The following is a 26193-nucleotide window of genomic DNA, read 5'->3' as shown; positions in this document are numbered from 1 at the left end:
CTGCCCAAGGACAAAGACCATCCACAGCCACTTCCCTCACCACTTGCTTCCCCACCACAGAGCCACAGAGCCACAGAACCAAGAATTAGAGGTCTGAGATAATTTCAACCAGAGTGCAGTCAGAGGCGGACACTGCGGGCTTAGAAATATTTATTCTCTTCGATTTTTCTGCCTCTTCATCTTTGTACAGAAACAACTGCTACTCTTCCAGGATTCACTGAACTGTGTTAACAGAGCTTCCCGCTGTAGAAGCTGGCTCTGTGCTGGCACATAAACCATTATTTGTTTTATCTCAGACTCTCTTCTGTGATATTCCTGAAATACACCACCTATATGTTAATTCAACTCACATCTTCAGGATGCCAACATATGCTTAGCACTTTTGAGAAACACCATAAATGTTTGGAAATTGAACTTCAATTTTCAAATGAGAATCTTGATACTTGCCCAAGATAATTAACTAATAGCAGAGCTGGGAAATGAATCTAATTCCTCTCCCTAAAATTTCAATGTTTTTCCAATGGGCTATATTGCATCTTTTTAAGTCATTTTAGCACATGCTCTCACAGGGCTAACAAATTCCCAGAAGGGCCCTACTCACCTTTCACCTTGAACTTCCGGCTCTGGCAAAGAAGGTTAAGAGTTGAGTGAAAATCATCTTTAGAAAAGAAAACTTAAAAAAGAATAATCTCTTTCTACCAGAGAATATTTATTTACTAGCAGAGGCATAAGAAAAGAGAGTTAAAATTTGCAAATTAATAACCATCTGAAGTACAGTTGTTTCATGAATATTACCATTTAAGCAAAGATTCACCATTGAAATGGTCTCGAATTTTCCTAGTAGATCTCATTATACTTGGTAGAAATTTTAAAAATACGACAGAACTCTAAAACTGAGTTGCAAGGAACTTTGCAGAGGATATCAATCCCCCCAAACATCTATGTCACTGGATTTTTTTTTAGAAGAGGGAAAGAAATAAGGAAAGAAGAAAGGAAAGAAATTGCTCATAGAAGTATATGCTTTTTTTTTTTTTAAAGAAGGCAAGCTCTTGCAGCTTTACAGGATGAATCAGAAATAAGCAAGTCCACTTAAAATTTGTATCTAAATACAAATTGCAATTGTTTCTTGTAACGAACTCTTTTATTTCTTATCAAAAGTTTAGAGTGCATTATTAAAAGGAAAATAATGTTTGATATGAGCACAAAAAGATATAGCTGAATAGAGCATCCAGGAAAGAATACCATGTTTCAAAAATGACTGTGTTACCATTGGTGAGAAGCAAGCTTACGGTTTCTGTATTATTGCAGAGTTTAGCATTCATCCAACTGCTGGGATAGGTCTAGAGCACGGTGGTATGAGGACCTTATTTCACCTTGCCCTTTGGTACACATCTCCCATGGGCATTGTGTCCAAATCTGTAAAGTATTTCCTTTAGGTACAAACTCTTTACAACTTAGCAGCGAAGTGATGAAGTCTAGTGTGGGGGTTTCTACTAGTTGGGGTTTATTCTAGTACCACAGTTCCTTCACAAAATGTTTGTCAACTGTCTGAGGTAGCACAGATACCAGGAACCAGTTCTTATTTTTACCCACTCCAGTATTCTTGCCGGGAGAATCCCATGGACAGAGGAGCCTGACAGCCTACAGTCCATGGGGTCGCAAAAAGTAGGACATGACAAAGTGTTAGTCGCTTTCACTTTCACTTTCACTGAGTCATTAGTGGAGGATTAGTGGAGGATGGTAGAATTTCTCAAAGAAAATCTTCCAGGTAGATTCATTGTTGGCACAAAATGTAGAATCTCTGGTGGCTGCTTTACTAAAAACAGAGTCCTTAAAAAGAAGCCTGCTTTCTAAAGGCTAAGGGAAAAAGGTATGCATAATCCAGTACTCTTCTTCAAGCATAAAGCAAAGTCACCAGATACCAGAGGAACAGAGACTAAAGAAAGAAAAGATGAAAATAGTGGTACATTTGTAGAATTTTGATGTGACAACTGTGGACAAGTTTTATCACTCCAGAACTGTACTTTTTTCATGTAAGGAAAAAAAAAATCCAAAAATGGTCCCAATGCAATGGAAGATAACACAGAGCCCAGAAATTTCAAAGAAAATAAATGGTCCCAATGGATGTTTCTACCTGTCCATTAATTTCAGAGATTGACAAGAAATTGAAAGAAAAACATATGTGATTATTTTGTTCACTACTTTCAATAAAACTTTTTGTAGCTATTTTAATCCATTAGATCTAAATATTAGGTTTGAAGTATGTGGAAAGAGATTTGGCATGCAATTTTTCAAAAGAAATGAGAAGACAATCATTTCACTTACAATCTCTGACTCATCTAAGACCACAAAGGAAATAAACAGCAGACACTTTCAGGAAGGGGCTGGTAGGAAGCCTAGAAAAATGATCTTGAAATATTCCTGCTAAATCATTAGGCTTTTTGAAGATTTCAAAGGGTAAATATTCTCTTTTATTTTATTGAATAATTGAATTTCAAAGAGCAAAGTTCAATATATTAATTTTTATATAATTAGAGGTTTGATGCCATAGACATAATCCCCCATTAACTTAGGTTTTGTGAAGTCGACGCCACGGTGCAACGGACGTTGTAGTCCCTTAGTGGGGTTATGGCTGTGACAAAAGAGCAATTACATGTAATTAGGGTATGTCTTAGTTTCTCACAGAATAGGATCTTCACAAGGATGTGAGTGCAGGAAGTTTATTTTGGAGGTGATCTCAGAAGTAGAAAAGAGGGCTGCGGACAATGAGATAGGGAAGGAAAAATTATTGATGAAGGATATGAGACTGAGTTTATTACCACTGTGCATTGAGTGGTGGCTCAGTCCTACTGGTAACATTCTCAGAAACTGTGCCTAAGAAGTATTCTCTTAGGGGATAGACCGCCTGTAAGTTTACCCAAAAAATATCTCCTATCATTCCACTGGTTGAAGGCTGTCCTTCGAGGATGTTAACTTCCCTGTATTCTATGTTGCACCTCCCCACTGACTGGTCTCTAACCTCCCACATGCACTAGAAGTGAGGTGTTGGTGATATGCAATGAACTGTCTGTGACATTCGCTCCAATGTCTAGGGGCCAAGAATGAATGGTGAATCACTACCATCAGTTATAGAGATGAAGGACGAAATAGTAGCTGAAATAGTGTTTGTTTAGTGTCAGTTCCATGACACTGCTACGGATTATCTATAATCTGCAGTTTCCTCATCAATAAAATGGTGATAATAATAGAATCTACAATGCACATAAAGTGTCTGATAGAGGACCTGGCATGTAGGAAGCGTTCAAGGGAAATGAATTGCTTTCATTTCCCTAAAGAAATATTTCTAAACATCTTTTTTGATCACCAGAAATGCTCACCAAGCCGAGAAAATGTATCCAAATACTTTTAGTCTTTTTACTTTAATTTTCCCTGAAGTCTATTCTATGCTCCTTTTCCCTTTAGTTGGCATTTGAAATAGCCTATTGATGGGTTATGAAATGTCACACTCCCTGGAAGTTGCTATGCTATGGAATCAGAAAAGATTAGGAAAGAAAGGGAGCTCCAAGTCCAGCCTATCCAGAGGCTTGTGCCCTGCCTCTCCACAGATTAAAACTCCTTTCTTAACTAGAAGCCTGTTGACCTCAGTAGTTGAGACTGATTTGTGTTAGAGCCATCTCTTTACTTTTTTTTCCATCACCACTCATACATACAGCTAAAATCCAGACAGGGCAGAAAAGCTAAAAATGTTCCTCCAAAAAGAAATAGTCAGTAGAAAGGATGCTCATTTTTCACAAATGAATTACCCTTGAGATATTACATTGACATTTTCTCCAGATTTGACCAGAAATGGTAGACATGCTATTTCCACCTGGATGATGAAACAAGTTTATATAAGACAGGGTGTTCACGGTCTTGGGTGCATGTTTGTCTTCAGTGGTGCCCCAGCACAGCAATTACTCTGCCAGCTCAGATCTCTTCTGCTGCCTCCTAAACATAACACATCTACAGATTTACTTGAAAGTACATTAGCCACTTTTCCACACAAAAGCTCTGCTTTCACCAAAAATATGTCATGTGCTGAGTATCTTTGAAAAGCTGTAATTATCAATTCCTAATGGTACAAACAGAAATAGATGCAAGACTGATGTGTGCCACAGGTTTCCAGAGGCTGCTCCATCAGGGTAAAAATACCTGGTGAGGCCAAAAGGAAAACACAAACACTGTGAGCTGTTTTTCCCACTCAATACATTTTTCATTCTGGTCAAGAAGACAAATCCCTTTTCAAAGGGGTTTGTTCCAAGTCAGTGAGCTACTAGCACCAAATACAGTTTCTTGAAGAAGTCTGCAAAGATGGTGACACAGAAGTCATTGTGTGCCACCCAAAGGAAAATAGAGCAGGCAAAATCCCCTTCACAGGAAAATATAACTGGGATTGTCAGGCCTTGTTGGGACAACACGTCTCAGGACAACTGCCAAAGGGCTGATGTGAAGAAGGCAACATGAATACAAACAAAGGTTGCAGCCATTTTCCTGATATTCTCTCCAACACACTAGACTTGTAAATCACAGAGTCCCAAGAGGAAATAAAGGTCATCTTGTCACCTTTTCCTTCTGTCATGCCCCTCCCCCATGCCAGCCTTTATTACAGGTTCAGTTCAGTTCAGTCACTCAGTCATGTCCAACTCTTTGCAACCCCATGAACTGCAGCATGCCAGGCTTCCCTGTCCATCACCAACTCCGTGAGTTTACCCAAACTCATGTACATCAAGTCAGTGATGCCATCCAACCATCTGTCGTCCCCTTCTCCTCCTGCCTTCAATCTTTCCCAGCATCAGGATCTTTTCCAATGAGTCAGTTCTTCCCATCAGGTGGCCAAAGTATTAGAGTTTCAGCTTCAGCAACAGTCCTTCCAATGAATATTCAGGACTGATTCCTTTAGGATGGACTAGTTGGATCTCCCTGCAGTCCAAGGGACTCTCAAGAGTCTTTTCCAACACCACAGTTTAGAAGCATCAATTTTTTGGTGCTCGCCTTTCCTTATAGTCCAACTCTCACATCCATACATGACCACTGGAAAAACCATAGCCTTGACTATGTTGACCTTTGTTGGTAAAGTAATGTCACTGTTTTTTAATATGCTGTCTAGGTTGGTCATAGCTTTTCTTCCAAGGAGCAAGTGTCTTTTAATTTCATGGCTGCAAGCACCATCTGCACTGATTTTGGAGCCCCCCAAGAATAAAGTCTGTCACTGTTTGCATTGTTTCCCCATCTATTTGCCATGAGGTGATGGGACCAGATGCCATGATCTTAGTTTTCTGAATGTTGAGTTTTAAGTCAACTTTTTCACTCTCCTCTTTCATTTTCATCAAGAGGCTTTTTAGTTCTTATTTGCTTTCTACCATAAGGGTGGTGTCATCTGCATATCTGAGGTTATTGATATTTTTCCCAGAAATCTTGATTCCATCTGTGCTTCATCCAGCCCAGCATTTCTCATGATGTACTCTGCATATAAATAAAATAAGCAGGGTGACAATATACAGCCTTGATGTACTCCTTTCCTGATTTGGAACCAGTCTGTTGTTCTACATCCAGTTCTAACTGTTGCTTCTTGACCTGCCTACAGATTTCTCAGGAGGCAGGTAAGGTGGTATGGTATTCCCATCTCTTGAAGAATTTTCCACAGTTGTTGTGATCCACACAGCCAAAGACTTTGGCATAGTCAATAAAGCAGAAGTATATATTTTTCTGGAACTCTCTTGCTTTTTTGATGAACCAACAGATGTTGGCAATTTGATCTCTGGTTCCTCTGCCTTTTTAAAATACAGCTTGAACATCTGGAAGTGCACAGTTTACATACTGTTGAAGCCTGGCTTGGAGAATTTTGAGCATTACTTTGCTAGCACGTGCTGCTGCTGCTGCTGCTAAGTCACTTCAGTCGTGTCCGATGCTGTGCAGCCCCAGAGACGGCAGCCCACCAGGCTCCTCCGTCCTTGGGATGTTCCAGACAAGAGTACTGGAATGGGGTGCCATTGCCTTCTCTGGCTAGCATGTGAGATGAGTACAATTCTGTGGTAGTTTGAACATTCTTAGGCATTGCCTTTCTTTGGGATTGGAATGAAAACTGACCTTTCCTAGTCTTGTGGCCACTTCTGAGTTTCCCAAATTTTGCGGTATATTGAGTGCAGCACTTTCACAGCATCATCCTTTAGAATTTGAAATAGCCCTGCAGTAATTCCATCACCTCCACTAGCTTTGTTCCTAGTGATTCTTTCTAAGGCCCACTTGACTTCACATTCCAGGATGTCGGGCTGGGTGAGTGATCACACCATCATGGTTATCTGTTTCATGAAGATATTTTTTGTATAGTTCTTCTGTGTATTTGCAAAGAGTTGGACATGACTGGGTGACTGAACTGAACTGAGCTCTGTGTATTCTTGCCATCTCTTCTTAATATCTTCTGCTTCTATTAGGTCCATACCATTTCTGTCCTTTATTGTGCTAATCTTTGCATGAAATGTTCCCTATGTATAATTTTCTTAAAGAGGTCTCTAGTCTTTCCCATTCTATTGTTTTCCTCTATTTCTTTGCACTACTCACTGAGAAAGGCTTTCTTATTTCTCCTTGCTATTCTTTGGAACTCTGCATTCAAATGAGTATATCTTTCCTTTCCTCCTTTGCTTTTCATGTCTTTTCTTTTCTCAGCTATTTGTAAGGCCTCCTCAGAAAACCATTTTGCCTTTTTGCATTTTGTTTTCTTGGGGATGGTCTTGATCACTGCCTCCTGTACAATGTCACAAACCTCTGTCCATAGATATTCAGGCACTCTATCTATCAGATCTAATCCCTTGAATTCATTTTCCACTTCCACTGTATAATAATAAAGGATTTGATTTAGGTCATATCTAAATCAAAGTGATTTTCCCCACTTTCTTCAATTTAAGTCTGAATTTAGCAATAAGGAGTTCATGATCTGAGCCACAGTCAGCTCCTAGTCTTGTTTTTACTGACAGTATAGAGCTTTTCCATCTTTGGCTGCAAACAATATAATCAATCTGATTTCGGTATTGACCATCTGGTGATGTCCATGTGTAGAGTCTTCTCTTGTGTTGTTGAGAGAGGGTGTTTGCTATGACCATTGCATTCTCTTGGCAAAACTCTCTTAGCCTTTGTCCTGCTTCATTTTATACTCCAAGGCTAAATTTGCCTATTACTCCAGGTAGCTCTTGACTTCCTACTTTTGCATTCCAGTCCCCGATAATGAAAAGGACAAGTTTTTGCGGTGTTATTTCTAGAAGGTCTTGTAGGTCCACATAGAACTGTTCAACTTCAGCTTCTTCAGCATTACTGTTTGGGGCATAGACTTGGATTACTGAGAAATTGAATGGTTTGCCTTGGAAACAAACAGAGATCATTCTGTTGTTTTTGAGATTGCACCCGAGTACTGCAGTTTGCATTCTTTTGTTGATTAAGATGGCTACTCCATTTCTTCTAAGGGATTCTTGCCCACAGTAGTAGATATAATGGTCATCTGAGTTAAATTCATCCATTCTAGTCCATTTTAGTTAGCTGATTCTTAAAATATTTATGTTCACTCTTGCCATCTCCTGTTTGACCAGTTCCAATTCACCTTGATTCACGGACCTAACATTCCAGGTTCCTGTGCAATACTGCTCTTTACAGCATCAGATGTTCCTTCCATCACCCATGACATCCACAACTGGGTATTGATTTTGTTTTGGCTCCATCTCTTCATTCTTTCTGGAGTTATTTCTCCACTGATCTCAAGGAGCATATTGGGCACCTACCAATCTGCGGTGTTCATCTTTCTGTGTCCTATCTTTACTACAGGATTTCCTGCTAAAATCATATTCCAGATAGTAATTATCCAGTTTTACTGACAATGACAAAAAGACTTTCATTAGTCTGTTTCTTGCTGGACATCAGGAAACTAGAAAGGTATTTGTGATGATGGGCAAAATGACATTCCTGAAATTTTCAGTGTCTCCTTCTGACTCTCCAGAACATCTTTCCTATTGAACAATCTTTCACATTTTCATAAAGCCAACTTCACTCTTCAGTATGTCTTTTCAACCAGAAACAAAACTCTCCCCAATATCCTGGACTGTTTCTCATGTAACTTGGTTTGCAGACCATTCACACCTTAGTGATTATCAGTAGTATTCTAGGTAAAATTTGTAGAGTATTTATAGAGTATGTGGTCAGCACAGCTTTATGTAATTTTAATCATTATGTCTTGAGGTCTTCAGAGAAGAGGAATATGAGGTAGCCTTCTGTCCCAAATTTCACAGCCAGTAAGTAGGGGGGCTGAGAGTAAAACCTAGGCCACCAAAATCCAGCACTCAAATTCTCTGTCTGGAACCATTTGCTATACAGCCTTCTTGTTTGTTTACCTGTTCATGGGAGTAAGCCAAACTAGAAGTATGTCTCCAGCTGTGGTCTGGTTGGTACTGAGTATAGCCGGTTTTTTATTTCTTTTAATGATGCCTAGAATGTGATGAATACTTCTAAACAACCAAATCACAGTTACTCACACTAGATTTATGATCAAAACAATTCACTCAGTATGTTGACATGCATATATGCACATTGCAATTTGTGTCCAATTTCAATGCAACTCCAATTCTACATATCCAGGATTCTAGATCATTGAGACCTCTTTGAATATTCATTGAATTAACTGCATTTCCAAAATTGTGTATCATATAACATTTGAAAATGACATCTTCCAATGATGGCTTCATAGGCTTTCTTGGTAAAAATAATTGCTCAGAAGAAAAAGAAGGTTATAATCCTGAGATATAAGCCATCATAAACACCCATTCACTGGGGATGACTACACAAAGAGATACTAATTTACTTGGCTAAATGACCTACTCTTGCAGTTTCTTAATGTTCATTTTGTTCTTGTCTAAGTATTCCCAAACAAGGGACTTAAAAACCCCATATTAGTCAAGATCCCAGCCCCTCATGCACCCCTCCCGATTTTAATCAGAATATATATGAAGTGAAGAGACTTTAATGAAGGTATAGAACTCAGTGTTCTAGGCAGGTTAGGACAGCCAATAAGGAAAGCTGCTATAGGCGGGATGAGTCCCTGTGGGGAGCTGGGTCTGAACAGACGGGTGAAGTGGAAGGAGAGGTATGATGAGAAAAGAGGGACTGTATGTGGTTAGAGCTGCAGCCATAAAAGGCGGGCTGCCTTTGGGGAGATACAGGTGAGGAGATATTCCACCAGTGCGAGGAGAGGGTAGTAGCTGATAAACACCCGGCATTTCCCTCCCCCTGCCCTCCAATAGCCTGATGGGTTTCCTCCTGGTCAAACTCAAACTTTCCCCAAGAGTCATCATCCTAGGGCAAGTAGCCAAGAAGACAACAGTGGAGATTTGACTTCAGGGGAGGCAAAATGAGTGGGAAGCAGCAAAGAGTGAAAAATCAGCATCTGTCCCTTCTACAGTTTGGCTAACGGTCAAAAACTTTCTTGCCAATTTCTTTATCACATTGGTAAATGTGATTTTTAAATTGATATTGAATCACATACTCTTCCATTACCAGGTAAAAATCAGGGGTCTCATCCCATCGAGATGCAGGAACTGGCCTCTTCCACAACAGCCAACAATCCTAGAGAAAAATATAGGCCAAGGCCGGGACCCACCATCAAGTGCCATTTGCATTAAACTTCACAAAGCACTTTTAGAATCAAAATGTCAAATGCAATTTTTTCCTGTTCTCTGGAAAACAGCTTTACTGAGTCTTTTTGGGTTGTACTAATGTTCAAGAAAATAAAAATGACTCAGTAGCTATTTCATAATTAAATGGTATTATCCCAGCATGCTTGGTTTTTTATGTTTGGCGGTTTTACTAGTTTTTCTACAGCATGGCAGAAGTACTTGAATCTCCCAAGTTTCATCAATAAAACCAAGAAGAATTGAATAGATAATATTATATATCTTGATAACTGATGTCAAGAAAGATCTACTGAATTAGTTGCAAAAGAAGATACTTTTGATTTGGGTTTTCACTAAACTTTTAATATAGCTATTTGTTGAACTGGACTTAATTTTTTTTTAAATCAGGAATTTATTCTAAAAAATAAAGAGGCAAATTAAGTATTTAAGATACATACAGACTTCTTTAGGAAACTCTCAAAATAAAATTCAGTTATAATCAATGTGTCTTATCTTATTTTCTTCTATATGAAATCAGAACTAGAACAAAGTATACTTCTTAAAATCAAATCTTTATTTTTTCCCACATTCATTTATCTTGATACAGTGCTTCCTTATATTAATTATATAACAGGTAAACATAAGGTACCTTATTGTTACTGCTCAACTAATCCTCCTGTACTGATAATTAAATTGGTTTAAGAAAAATTTCCAATATAGACAGCTTCATAGCTAAGCAAGCCAACGGGAATGGTCCTGTCTTCAACCAGAATTTGAAGACAATTCCATCCCCTACCTCCCCTTTAGGAATTCTTACTCCTATTGGAAAAATGAACATTTTCAGAGCCATCTCCTGTCCTGTTTGGCCATTGCTCATGTTTCATATCTGCTTGGTTTATTAGTAACGAAACATACTTCCAAGTGTTCATGCATAACCATCTATATTTAGAGAAATGTTAAGTTACTCAGCAAACCTCCAGATTAAGGAGTGTTTACTTCCTATTGACATGAGTTGGAATTACCCTGATTAAATTCCTTACTCTGTGATCAGATTATCTTGCAACAACTACACTGCAAAGTATCAAAGGTGTTGGTTGGAAAATTCACTCAAAGCAATTCTCTCTTGTAGCCAATTTCTCTACCCTTTAGAAATTTATGTCATATCCAGGAAGTCTTCAGTTGATGACCTTTCTTGTCAGGCTCTTTTGTAAGTATCCTATTATGGTCTGTAAGCTTGAAATTGATACTTTCCTACAGATGTCGACTACTACCATCTAACTCTGAATTTATTCTTTTTATTAAAGAGAATCACATGGGTAAAAATTTTCATTCAAATTCGGCAGAACTAACCATGCTCAAAGTCAATGAAAAAATGGTGACACTGCCTTAATTGTATAATCAACAGTTAGAAACAATGACTTACCTTTGGCTTAAAATTCAACATTCAGAAAACTAAGATCATGGCATCCGGTCCCATCACTTCATGACAAATAGATGGGGAAACATTTTCTTGGGATCTACAATCACTGCAGATGATGACTGCAGCCATGAAATTAAAAGACACTTGCTCCTTGAAAGAAAAGCTATGACCAACCTAGACAGCATATTAAAATGCAGAGACATTATTTTGCCAACTAAATTCCGTCTAGCCAAAGCTACAGTTTTTCCAGTAGTCATGTTATGGATGTGAGAGTTGTAGTATAAAGAAAGCTGAGCACTGAAGAATTGATGTTTTGAACTATGGTGTTGGAGAACACTCTTGAGAGTCTCTTGGACTGCAAGGAGGTCCAACCAGTCAATCAGGAAGTCAGTCCTGAATATCCATTGGAAGGACTGATACTGAAGCTGAAACTCCAATACTTTGGCCACCCGATGCAAAGAACTGACTCACTAGAAAAGACCCTGATGCTGGGAAAGACTGAAAGCAGGAGGAGAAGGGGATGACAGAGGATGAGATGGTTGGATGGCATCACTGATTTGATGGACATGAGTTTGAGTAAACTTCAGTAGTTGGTGATTGACAGGGAAGCCTGGCATGCTGCAGTCCATGGGCTTGCAAGAGTTGAACACGACTGAGCAATTGAACTGAACTGTATACAATAATAACAATTGCAACATGGTAATCAAGAGATGTAGCTATTTATTTGCAGGGATACAATCAGATTTCTTGTATCAGATGCTTTTTTTGAAAGGACTATTGAATGACAGCAAAGACTTTTGAATTTGTCCTGTTTTAAAGTCTCTCTACTGTAAAACAGTGCAACTGTGTTAATTTTGTAGCTGTGTGCTAGCTGTAATACACAGACTTCCCATATATTAGGAAACATGAGTAAGCCCTGAAGAGAAAAGTAGTCTACTGGTTAAAAGGGTGAGAAGAAACAACTGTAGCAGTCAATTCCTGTGGAAAGTCCAGAAAACAAGGACTCCCTGGGGACACCTTTGCTCTGAGTTCTCCTTCTCTTTTCAGTGTACCAGCTATAACTGTTAAGCAGTTTTCTTGGACAATAAAATGTGAATAAAATAGTTCAAAGTTTTTTGAAGAATGAAAACAACAATAAAAATGATAAATCCTTATTTATCATCATCTATAATAATATTAACTATGGGATTCTCAAATGTTTAAGGCTTTTTTACCAGCAAAATCTTGGTCACCATTAAAATGATTTTCCAGCTTTAGAGATATGTTTTCCAGTCACTGATTGATTGCTGGCTTTCAAGTACAAGGCATTTCTGTCCAAATACAGCTAATTTAAATCATCCCATTTCATGGTGACCTTGATGTGATCAGCTTCTATTTCAAATGCTCTAATGAAAGCTCTGAATATGTGAAATGCTGTTTTTCAGGATCCCATCGGTTCTTTAGCACAACATGCTTTGAAACTAATATGATTCTTTATATGAATCAGTCCTGTACAATTAACAAAATAATATATATGTCCCCACAAATAAACTAGCAAATCTCTAAGATACTGTAAAATAAAATAGAAAGTAAAAGTCATGATAATTTCAAAAGTGAACAAGGGATGATTTAGTCAAAGTAAAATTTTTAAAACTGTAAGAACTTTGGTAGATAAGTATAAAAGAAAAGAAAAAAAAAATCTAGCCAGTCAAAAAAAGTGGGGAAAGATTTAAATAAAATTTAAGGCAGAATTTAGAAAACATAATGAAAGAGGATAATATCAGAAAAGATTCAAGTTTTATTTACAGATCTCCTATCCACATATCATCTACCTAAATATCTAAATGTCATACATCTAAATATCCAAATGGCTATTCGAGGTTTTTTGTATTTCCATAAAAATTGTGAAATTATTTGTTCTAGTTCTGTGTAAAATACTGTTGGTTGCTTCATAGGGGTTTCATTGAATCTATAAATTGCTTTGGGTGTTATACTCATTTTTGCAATATTGATTCTTCCAATCCATGGCCAAAGCAATCTTGAGAAAGAAGAATGGAACTGGAGGAATCAACCTGCCTGACTTCAGGCTATACTACAAAGCCACAGTCATCAAGATAGTATGGTACTGGCACAAAGACAGAAATATAGATCCATGGAACAGAATAGAAAGCCCAGAGATAAATCCACATACCTATGGACACCTTATCTTCGACAAAAGAGGCAAGGATATACAATGGAAAAAAGACAACCTCTTTAACAAGTGGTGCTGGGAAAACTGGTCAACCATTTGTAAAAGAATGAAACTAGAACACTTTCTAACACCATACACAAAAATAAACTCAAAATGGATTAAAGATCTAAATGTAAGACCACAAACTATAAAACTCCTAGAGGAGAACATAGGCAAAACACTCTCCAACATAAACCACAGCAGGATCCTCTATGACCCACCTCCCAGAATATTGGAAATAAAAGCAAAACTAAACAAATGGGACCTAATGAAACTTAAAAGCTTTTGCACAACAAAGGAAACTATAAGCAAGGTGAAAAGACAGCCCTCAGATTGGGAGAAAATAATAGCAAACGAAGCAACAAAGGATTAATCTCAAAAATAAACAAGCAACTCCTACAGCTCAATTCCAGAAAAATAAATGACCCAATCAAAAAATGGGCCAAAGAACTAAACAGACATTTCTCCAAAGAAGACTTACAGATGGCTAACAAACTTATGAAAAGATGCTCAACATCACTCATTATCAGAGAAATGCAAATCAAAACCACAAAGAGGTACCATTTCATGCCAGTCAGAATGACTGCTATCCAAATGTCTAAAAGCAATAAATGCTGGAGAGGGTGTGGAGAAAAGGGAACCCTCTTACACTGTTGGTGGGAATGCAAACTAGTACAGCCGCTATGGAGAACAGTGTGGAGATTTCTTAAAAAACTGGAAATAGAACTGCCATATGACCCAGCAATCCCACTCCTGGGCATACACCCCGAGGAAACCAGAACTGAAGGAGACACGTGCACCCCAATGTTCATCGCAGCACTGTTTATAATAGCCAGGACATGGAAGCAACCTAGATGCCCATCAGCAGATGAATGGATAAGGAAGCTATGGTACATATACACAATGTAATATTACTCAGTCATTAAAAAGAATACATTTGAATCAGTTCTAATGAGATGGGTGAAACTGGAGCCCATTATACAGAGTGAAGTAAGCCAGAAAGATAAAACACCAATACAGTATACTAACACATATATATGGAATTTAAATAGATTGTAACGATAACCCTATATGCAAGACAGAAAAGGAGATACAGATGTATAGAACAGACTTTTGGACTCTGTGGGAGAAGGCGAGGGTGGGATGATCTGAGAGAATAGCACTGAAACATGTTTATTATCAAGTGTGAAACAGACCACCAGCTCAGGTTGGATGCATGAGACAAGTGCTCAGGGCTGGTGCACTGGGAAGACCCAGAAGGATGGGATGGGGAGGGAGGTGAGAGGGGGCATCAGGATGGGGAACACATGTAAATCCATGGCTGATTCATGTCAATGTATGACAAAACCCACTACAATATTGTAAAGTAATTAGCCTCCAACTAATAAAAATAAATGAATAAATAAATAAATATCCAAATGCCAAGTTGTGACTTTAAAGAATAGTAAAGACCTGCTTGGGATGTGGTCTGAATAGTATGAGCCATATACACCTTTGAAAAAAATTTCTGACAGAAAATCCAGCTTCCTTGTTTAAGAATCTGAGTATTTATGTAGCACAGTTTTTCTTCTGAAATAGTAAACTTATGTTGATTGTATTTATGTATTTAGGAGAAAATTACATCCTGCTATCTCTTGAAGGCTTTAAAAGAAGAGCTTTCTGTTTTAGGTATTGTTTGGAAAGGGTCAGTAAAAGAATCCTTGGTCATAAGAAACACACCAGTGCGCCACTGTCCACCTCAAAGCCTGACATCTCTACCACAGCTACTTCAGCCACTGACTCTGAATCCTGTGGATGGAAAAGACAGAGGGTGCCGGCAATTTGCTGTCTGTTAAAGGTTAAATTGTTTGCTCAGTCTTGCCAAAATACTGACTGCATGTCAGCTCTATGCAAAGCACTGGGGATGCTAAGGTAGTTTAAGTGAACCTTACAGGCTCTCAAGAGATGCTCAGAAATTACTGTTGAGAGGGGGATCTGAAGAACCTGGTCTTCTGACAGTGTGTTCTGACCCTCTTTTCTCCCTAGTTTTCTTTCTGGAGTGAAGTCAACAACCAGAGAACAAACAGCCAGCGTCTGGAGGGCACATGTAAGGTCAGGAGTGCTGTGCCAAGTTCCTTAGGAAGAGCAGGGGATGTGGTTTCCTTCACCTCAGGGCCAGATGAGACAGCCAGTGGTCACTGCGTAACAGACACTCTCCTTGTGGTTTGGGGTGAGGACTGAGAATTTTGTGGCTGCTTAAGAAGCAAGGAGATGAGCTGGGTCCCAAGGATCCTCTGGGAAGGATTCCTGTACAGAAACCATAGAAAGGCAGATCTCAGAGCATCCAGCCAGAGGCAGAAGGAACTGATTCCTGAAAGACCTTGTGGCCAGGAGACAGTGAGGCTTGCACTGAGATGCCCAAGAACCTCCTTTCCTGTTGATTTGAGCCATATATATCTATATCTATCTATATATCTCATAAGGTTTTATTTCAATCTATAACCTGTCTTTTACCTTTGTCTGCTGCATCTTTGGGCTTCTCAGGTGGCTCAGTGGTAAACAACCTGCCTGTCAATGCAGGAGACGATCTCTGGGTTGGGATGTGGGTTTGATCTCTGGGTCAGGAAGATTCCTTGAAATAGGAAATGGCAATCCACTTCTGTATTTCTTGCCTGTTAAATTCCATGGACAGAGGAGTCTGGCAGGCTGCAGTCCACGGGGTCACAACGAGTCAGACACAACTGAACACACGACTGAGCATGACTGGCCAAACAAACATTCAATAATGCTAAGCAGACAACCTGTCTGTGTTTTCCTTTCTGATTTCTGAGTTTTATATTATGTCTAGAAATATCTTCTCCCCCTCCACAAATATAAACATATTTTCTATATATTCTAGTAATTTTGGATTTCCCTCAATGTTGTATACATTTATTCCTTCTGGAACTTATTTATTTATATAGTGTAAGGCAGGGTGCCGAAATTAATTGCATTACATATAAACATAATAAAATACAAAGATTTTGCCCAAAACTCTTACAGAAGATACAATTTCCCAATTAATTGGAAATGTCACTTATGTTGTTGTTGTTCAGTTGCTCAGTTATGTCCAACTCTTTGCAACCCCATGGACTATAGCACACCAGGCTTCCTGTCCTTCACTGTCTCCCAGAGTTTGCTCAAACTCGCATCTATTGAATCAGTGATGCCATCCAACCATCTCATGCTTAACTACCAAAACTAAACATATATGAAATTATGCATACACATGTTGTGTCTGACTCTTTGTGACCCCATGGAAAGTAGCCCACCAGGTTCCTCCATCCATGGGATTTTCTAGGCAAGAATGCTGGAGTGGGTTGCCATTTCCTTCTCAATGCATACATATATAAAATACTAATATATAAAAAATAAAATGTAATATAGACATATAAAATATATAAATAATTCTTTAAATAACAAATATATGAAATAGAAGATATTTATAAATATATAAAGTGCTAAAATTATTCATGTAATTTACTTATGTTTGAATGCACCACATTCAAACATTGCATGGTCTGTATAGTCTACAAAGAGATGCAATCTCAGTATCACCTATGGATAATTTCTTTTCCTCCAGCTGTCCATCCTCTAGGGTTGTAACAATGTGTATATGACCTACTAAGTTCTCAAAGATTTTCCCTAATACCTAATAACTATAAAATTGGTAATTTTACCTAGTATTTATTGATAATCATCTTGAGAGCACCCAAAGGCCCAGTAAAAGTGGTATTTAACATCAAATTGGATAATTTTCTTTTCCATTTTTGTGCACATTGCCACAGCTAACATATGCACATTTTTATTAGCCATCTTGGCTCAGAAATGTTCATGATAATACAAAATACTGCTAGAAATAGACACATCAGAGAGAATAAATTGATGTGAATTCAATAGGCTTTCACTCTACTAGATGACTGGCTATTTGATAAATATATATCAAATGCACTAAGGACAATAAGATGTGTGTTCATGTGTCTGTATATAGGTTATTAAAAACATTTCTGAAACAATAGTTTTATAACAAATTAGCATTCAGTGCAGGCATTCTAAATGAGTCATGCCTATCTGAATAGTTTCTAATCTCTTCTACTCAACTAATGGAGTTTTCTCTTCGTATACTAGTAAGTGATATTAATATTTTAGTAAATAGGCTCTTTGGAATGCTCTTTCTTCTAACCCTAACTCCAACAAAACCTTCAGATGATTCTAAATATGTTTTTCAACTTCCATCCCTTGAAAAAACTTCTGTTTTTTGGAAGTCTTTTCAGTTAAAGAAAATTTTCATTCATTTCCTTTTATTTGCAAACAGAACTCCAGTCCACATGATTTTGATTAACTTTGCTTCTGGCTACAAGGAAGGGATTGGATTTCAAGCCAGCCTACCAGATCATCAAAGCCCATGGACAGTGACTAGGTCAACGGTTGGCCCATGATATAAGATGGTCCAAGGAAAGGTACACCAGGGTTCTTGTTAGAGCAAAAGGAACCAGGGCTCTTTCTCGAATTTGGAGCTAGAAGTATGTAAGTCTAGAATTGGGGAGGACTGCATGGAAGGGAGCTAACAGATATTAAGATCTGAGAGATGATGGGGGAGGGGAGAGAGAAGAAGGAGAGAAGGAACAGAAACATATTAGATGATAACAGATTTTTTAAAAATTACAAACCTCTTCCAGTGTAGTAACAAAGCAAAAGCATTGCCTTGAAGTGCTTGCTTGCCTGTTTTTCTGAACACAAAGTGAGGTTTCTAGATTTAGTGAAGCAGAAATAGGCATTGATTAAAAAAAATTTAATGTATGTACTCACATAGAGGGAGCTTTCAAAAGAAGTAGAAAAACACATCATTATCTTTCTCATATGGAAATGAAACTTAACCCAACTCATCTAGGGATCATCTAGCATTTTTTCTAATGTATCCTTAGAGATACTTGAAATCTTATTATAGTTCATCTTTTCACCTGGAGTTAGTCAACCACAATAATGGTATTTCAAAATGCACAGCTTCAATCAGAGAAGAAAAAGAAATAAAAAGAATCCAGATTGGAAAAGAAGAAGCAAAACTCTCTCTGTTTACAGATGACACGATCCTCTACATAGAAAACCCTAAAGACACCACCAGAAGATTAGTAGAGCTAATCAATGAATATAGTAAAATTGAAGGATACAAAATTAATACACAGAAATCCCTAGCATTCCTATACACTAACAATGAGAAAACAGAAATTAAGGAAACAATCCCATTCACCATTGCAATGAAAAGAATAAAATACTTCAGAAAAAATTTAGCTAAAAAAATAAAAGACCTATATATAGAAAACTATAAAACACTGATGAAAGAAATAAAAAATGACACAAATAGATGGAGAAATATACTATGTTCATGGATTGGAAGAATCAATGTAGTGAAAATGAGGATATTACCCAAAGCAATCTATAGATTCAGTGCAATCCCTACCAAGCTACAACAGTATTTTTCACAGAACTAGAACAAATATTTCACAATTTGTACGAAAACACAAAAAACTTCGAATAGTCAAACAGATCTTGAGAAAGAAGAATGGAACTGGAGGAATCAACCTGCCTGACTTCAGACTATACTAAAAAGCTACAGTAATCAAGACAGTATGGTACAGCCACAAAGACAGAAATATAGATCGATGGAACAAAATAGAAAGCCCAGAGATAAATCCACGTACCTATGGACACCTTATCTTTGACAAAGGAGGCAAAAATAGACAATGGAGAGAAAAAATTCTCTTTAACAAATGGTGCTGGGAAAACTGGTCAACTGCTTGTAAAAGAATGAAATGAGAACACTTTCTAACAACATACACAAAAATAAACTCAAAATGGATTAAAGATCTAAATGTAAGACCAGAAATTATAAAACCCTTAGAGGAAAACATAGGTAGAACACTCTCTGACATAAATCACAGTGAGATCCTCCATGATCCACCTCTCAGAGTAATGGAAGTTAAAAAAAAAAAAAATAAACAAAGGGGACGTCAGTTCACCTCAGTTCAGTTGCTCAGAAATGTCCAACTCTTTGCAACCCCATGGACTGCAGCATGCCAGGGTTCCCTGTCCATCACCAACTCCCAGAGCTTGCTCAAACTCATTTCCATCGCGTGAGTGATGCCATCCAACCATCTCATCCTCTGTCCTCCCCTTCTCCTCCTGCTTTCAGTCTTTACCAGCATCAGGGTCTTTTCAATGAGTCAGTTCTTTGCATAAGGTGGCCAAAGTATTGGAGCTTCAGCATCAGTCCTACCAATGAATATTCAGGACTGATTTCCTTTAGGATGCACTGGTTGGATCTCCTTGCAGTCCAAGGGACTCTAAAGAGTCTTCTCTAACACCACAGTTCAAAAGCATCAATTATTCAGTGCTCAGCTTTCTTTATGAGCAACTCTTACATCCATATATGATTACTGGAAAAACCATAACTTTGACTAGATGGACCATTCTTGGCAAAGTAATGTCTCTGCTTTTTAATATGCTGTCTAGGTTGGTCATAGCTTTTCTTCCAAAGAGCAAGCATCTTTTAATTTTGTGACTGCAGTCACCATCTGCAGTGACTTTGTAGCCCAAGAAAATAAGACCTGCCACAAATAGATGTTTCCCCATCTATTTGCCATGAAGTGATGGGACCAGATGCCATGATCTTAGTTTTTTGAATGTTTAGTTTTAAGCCAGCTTTTCACTCTCCTCTTTCACTTTCATCAAGAGGCTCTTCAGTTGCTCTTCACTTTCTGCCATAAGGGTGGTGTCATCTGCATATCTGAGGTTATTGATATTTCTCCCTGCAATCTTGATTCCAGTTTATGTTTCATCCATCCTTCCATTCCACATGATGTACTCTGCATATAAGTTAAATAAGCAGGGTGACAATATATAGCCTTGACCTACTCCTTTCACAATTTGGAACCAGTCCATTGTTCCATGTCTGGTTCTAACTGTTGCTTCTTGACCCACATACAGGTTTCTCAGAAGGCAGGTAATATGTTCTAGTATTCCCATCTCATTAATAATTTTCCACAGTTTGTTGTGGTCCACACAGTCAAAGGCTTTGACATAGTCAGTGAAGCAGAAGCAGATGGTTTTCTGGGATCTCTTGCTTTTCCCATGATCCAATGGATGTTGGCAATTTGATCTCTTGTTCTAAATCCATCTTGAACATGTGGAAGTTCTCGGTTCACATACTGTTGAAGCCTGACTTGGAGAATTTTGAGCATTACTTTGCTAACATGTGAGATGAGTGCAATTGTGTGGTAGTTTGAGCATTCTTTGGCATTGCCTTTCTTTGGGATTGGAATGAAAACTCACCTTTTCCAGTCCTGTGGCCATGGCTGAGTTTTCCAAATTTGCTGGCATACTGAATGGGACCTATGGGACCTAATTAAACTTAAACGTTTTTGCACAACAAAGGAAACTATAAGCAAGGTGAAAAGGTAGCTTTCAGAATGGTAGAAAATAATAGCAAATGAAACAACTGACAAAGAATTAATCTCCAAAATATACAATTATCTCATGCATCTCAATACCAAAAAATAAATGCCCCAATCAAAAAATGTGCCAAAGAACTAAACAGACATTTGTCCAAAGAAGACATACAGATCACTGACAAACAAACACATGAAAAGATGCTCAACATCATGCATTATCAGTGAAATGAAATCAAAACCACAATGAGGTACCATCTCACATTGGTCAGAATGGCTGTCATCAAAAGGTCTACAAACAATAAATGCCGCAAAGGGTGTGGAGAAAAGGGAACCTTCTTACACTGTTAGTGGGAATGCAAACTAGTACAGCCATTATGGAGAGCAGTGTGGAGGTTCCTTAAAAAAAAGAATAGAACTACCATATGGGAATAGAACTGACATACGACCCAGCAATCTCACTGCTGTGCATACAGACAGAGGAAACCAGAATCAAAAGAGACAGATGTACCTCAATGTTCATTGCAGCACTGTTTACAATAGCTAGAACATGGAAGCAACCTAGATGTCCATCAGCAGACAAATGCTTAAGGAAGTTGTGGTACATACATACAATATTATTCAGCTATAAAAAATAACACGTTTGAGTCAGTTCTAATGAGGCAGATGAAACTGGAGCCTATTATACAAAGTGAAGTAAATCAGAAAGAGAAACACCAGTACAGTATATTAAAGCATATATATGGAATTTAGAAAGATGGTAATGACGACCCTATATGCAAGACAGCAAAAGAGACACAGATGTAAAGGACAGACTTTTGGACTCTGTGGGAGAAGGCGAGGATCAGATGATCTGAGAGAATAGCATTGAAACCTGTATTTTACCATAAGTAAAATAGATGACCAGTGGAAATTTGACACATGAAGCATGGCACTCAAAGCTTCTGGGACAACCCAGAGGGATGGGGTGGGGAGGGAGGTGGGAGGGGCATTCAGGATGGGGGACACATCGTGAATCAGGTGGCTGATTCACGTCCACATATGGCAAAAACCACCACAATATTGTAAGGCAATTAGCCTCCAATTAAAATAAATTAATTAATTAAAAAGAAAAACAGCTTCTTTGGAAAAAACTGTTTGAATTTTAGTCTATCTGATAGGGGGAAATGGGATATTAACTTCTTACTGAATCCAAAAGCTTACCTGTGAGAAATGGAACCATAGGAATAAAACCAGTGACATAATGGTGATATTGGCTAACCATAGTGGGTTACAACTGATGTGTCACTAAAGCACAAATATTAGCTTGCCATTGCTGTGTAAGAAATTACCACAAACGTTGCAGCTTACACCACCACAAGTTTTCTCTGTTTCCATGTCTGAGCATGAGCAAAAACTTTGCTGACTCCTCTGTCAGAGGCTCTGAAGGCTGCAACTAAGGTATCAGCCAGGCTGTATTATCAAGAAGAGACTTGACTAGGGGGTAATTCTGTTCATGATCATTCAGGTTGTTGGCCAGGTTCAATTTCATGACCTGTGTGCTTGAAGGCCCTGGACTTTTTCTGGCTTTCATCGATCCCAGAGGCTGCCCATGGTTCCTAGAATCTGCCATGTCCTCGCCATGTGGACCCCCTCCAACATGGCCACAATCTTCATCAAGTCTCTAAGGACAGTCTATGAACTTAGGGATGGCCCAGTCTCTTTCTTAAGGGCTTCCACTTAAGTCAAGCCCACCCAGTGTGAGCTCCATTTTAAATCACTCTAAGTCTGCTGATTTGGGACTTGAATTATGTCTTCAGAAACTCTTCACCTTTGTCATATTCTACAACCAAGTCCTTAATTCTGCCCACCCTCTGGGGGGCAGGGAGGAATTATGGAAGATTTGGAAACAGAGGGTGGGGGGCCAGGGGGCCATCTAGAATTCCACCTACCACATCTATGTTCTATAATTTTGTATAAGAATACAAACTGTCTTACTGTTTAGAGGATAACTATGCAAGAACTAAGCAGAGTAGCAAAGGGTGACCAATTCAAATCAGCAGGTAGCTTGTAAGTTTCACACCAAATTCCATCCCCGATGGGTTAACTGTGTAGCTTAATTCAAAAGGTATCCTACTGCAGACATGTCACATGTCACAGGATCAAGAGTTGTGACTACCTGACGAGGTCCCAGTGCAAATGTGTACAGAGTTTCACTAGAATGTGTGTATCTAGTGTCCCTGTGCTTAAGAGGCTAGGTAGGTAGAGTGGGAAGAGTGCACATCTGGAGTCCTGGCGTTGTCAGTATGACCATCCTTTCCACTAAACAGTCCTGCCTCAGGAAGTCTCAGCTGCATTACCCATAAAGGGGAGGCAACAGTCCCTCCACCTCTGTGCTGTTAGGGTAAGACACTGTGAAAGACGGCAGTACTGGTTAAGGCTACGGACTCTGGAGCCAGGCAGTGATCTCTGGCTCTTATGAGCTGTATGACCACGTGCGAACTATTCAACCTCTCAAGACCTTGATGCGCACTTCTGTCTTAAAACATTAATAATGGCTTCTGACTCATAGTATTGCTGAAATGCCAAGTACAGAGCATAGTGTATAGATATGAATTGCACAATAAATGTTAGATCTTATATTTTTAATATATGCAAAATACTTGGCATAGTAATTTATTAAAGAAATATTAACTGAGCATCTAATCTATTCAAGGCACTGTTTTAGGAGTAGAGGTAAAGCAGTTAATAATAAAGAAATGCCCACTCTCCTGATCCTACATGTTCATACAGAGAGTATAGATATTATTACTATTATTTTTTAACTGTGTCCTCTGCTATATGCTATACCATTAAAGATAGAGGCTTCGTACTTCATTACTATGCAACCTTAGTGTCTAGTGTTTTGGACACATTCATCCAAGTTTCATATGAATGAAAAAATGAAAAAAAACCAAAAAACAACAAGATAGAGACCATGCTTTCGAAATTGTTTAAATTTTAGAAGGAAGTGCAGACACTAACTAACTGGAATAAATTCAGGAATTAAACAACTGTCAACTAACTTTCTGTCTTTTCCAGGGACACACATTTTAGAATGTGTGTGCTTTTAAGTTTATGAATAAAAAATCAAATCCATAAGGAGGAAAAGAAATAGGCATGTTAATCACAGAAACTAATAGTCACTGTGATTGAAGATCATCCTGTAATTTTCTGGTAATAAGGGCAAGAACAAAAAACACAATGGGCTGACTAATACATCTTTTTCAATAGAAGGAAGTTTACTATTCTTCCAGAGAATCAGCTTATACCCTGGTGCCACCCACAATTACCCTAGATTCATAGTGTTAGAAATAAACACTTTTAGCATCTGTACACAGGCTTCTTTCACACTGTTTCCTGGGACAATTAGCAGTGGAACATTATAAGACGGATACAACCATTATCATCTGATAAAACCCACCCATGATAATAATGCTGATGATACAGAAGATGATGATGATGATGGTGTATTCATCATTTACTGAACACTCACTTAGTGCCAACTCCTCCTGTATGTTCTTTGTATATTTTCTCATTTAATCCTTGCAACAATCCTGGGAGACAGTTGCTTTTACTACTTGCACTTAAAAGTTAGGAAACTGAGGCACAGGTGATTAGAAAACTTACCAAAGTTCACACAGACAGAATATGACACCAGCAAAGTCACTCCACACCACCTGTGCTTGACTTTGAAATTCATAGGTCCTCTCTTTTCGAGAGACCTTCAGAAAGCATGGGCAAAAATGTCTTCCATGCTGCAAATCAAAATAACCATATCCTCCCTAAATTTAAAACCATCAGCACTTTAACAATTTCCAGGCAATTTTTCTAGAATCCATTCTTGCTCCACAGTTCTTAGAAAGTTAGATTTTCCTTTACAGTTACTAGAAAGTTTATAGTTAAAATGTTAGAGTTATTAGAAAGTTAAGTTCCTGGATGTTAACAATTGCACTCCTGATTCTGAGGCCTGAGGTTTTCTCTCTTGATAACTAACATTGTGTAAAAAAAGGAGAATATGTTGCAAGGAATTTACTTCCTTTGTAACTGTCCTCTAGAAAGTTAATTGTGTTAATAAACCTTTCTGGGTCTAATTAGAAGTCTGGTTAACCTCAGCTGACTGTACCCATGATGCTGAATCCATTCATTCCAGGAAACTGGCTCTAGCCAGGGCTGGTGGACGGATCCCACGTGTGACGAGAAAAGCCTGCGGATGGCACAGGCAAGGGCAGTCACACTGCACACCCCTGTGGATGCCCTGGAGAGAACTCAGTCAGAAATGGTGGGTTTCCATGCCAGCTGAAGGTCTCTGCCTCTGTGCTGTGAATTTAGGGGGCCGAGTGATATCTTTCCTCCTTTTTCTACTGAGAGCTAGATGCCATCCATCACAGGTTTAATGCTGGCAACTTCAAATGACACTTCTGGGTTCCTGTCTCTTTGATCATGCAGGAAAGAAATTCTTAGAAAAGAAGCAAACATGGAATGGAAAGAAAATAGGATTTTAAAAGACTACCATTAACCACAGCCCCTCATCATCTGACAAACAGTGAAAGCCACTTCTGAACTTTAGCATACGCTACAGACTGATTTGCGACTCCCCAAAATCACACATTGAAAGCCAACGTGACTATAAACAGGGAAGTAATGAAAATCAAACGGCTATAAGAGTACAGTATCGGGGCTGTCGCACTAGTGGTCCTACATGAGGAGACACAGAGAAGGCCCTCTTTCTCTCTCTGTACTCACAAGGGGCACACAGGCTATGGCGGCCATCTGCCAGTCAAGGAAAGGAGCCTGCAAATGAACTTTACCTTGTTGGCACCTTGAATTTGGATTTCCCAGCCTCCACAATATGAGAAATGAATCTGTTTTTAAATCGTCCATCCTCTGGTATTTTGTTATGGCAGCCCAAGCCGACTAATTACAGCATCCAAGACCCTTCAAATCAAACTGTTAAATTAAACTTCATCTAAGTATTTGTTCTTTGCAAAAACTTCACATGAAAATTTGAACTCCAAAGTAAACTTGACTGACACTAAGTTATCAGGAGATCTTCATACCATTGTGCAGAATATGACCACACAGAGAAAAATCCAGAAAGGGGACATCACAAAGAAGACTGGACCCTCCCCACACTGTGCACACCAAATACATGTCTAAAGTCCCCCACTTAAGATTTGGAAATTCTAAACTCCCTGGAAACCACAAATATGGCCATGAGTTTGCAATAAGTTCATTTGGTGGCAAAACTTATCAAGAAAGAATGAAAAACAATTTATGGTACTTAAAAATCACACTTGGATCTATACATCTGTTACATTTGGTTGGAAAGAATTTTTCTTTTTTCTCCTCCCTCTCCATCTGCTTTTCCACTGTTTCTTTTTCCAAAAGTAAAAA

The 26193-nt window shown here is 38.5% G+C and overlaps 1 protein-coding gene across 2 annotated transcripts in view; it reads right to left on the bottom strand.

The window, feature by feature from the left end:
* PLCB1 (phospholipase C beta 1) overlaps window positions 1-26193 on the bottom strand; it is an 854892-nt gene that overhangs the window by 479737 nt on the left and 348962 nt on the right. The gene's annotated exons all lie outside the window — the stretch shown is intronic.

This window comes from Cervus elaphus, chromosome 23 (assembly GCF_910594005.1).
Source record: "Cervus elaphus chromosome 23, mCerEla1.1, whole genome shotgun sequence".
In the NCBI taxonomy this organism is placed as follows: Eukaryota; Metazoa; Chordata; class Mammalia; order Artiodactyla; family Cervidae; genus Cervus; species Cervus elaphus.
This window is presented reverse-complemented; position numbering and strand designations above follow the sequence as displayed.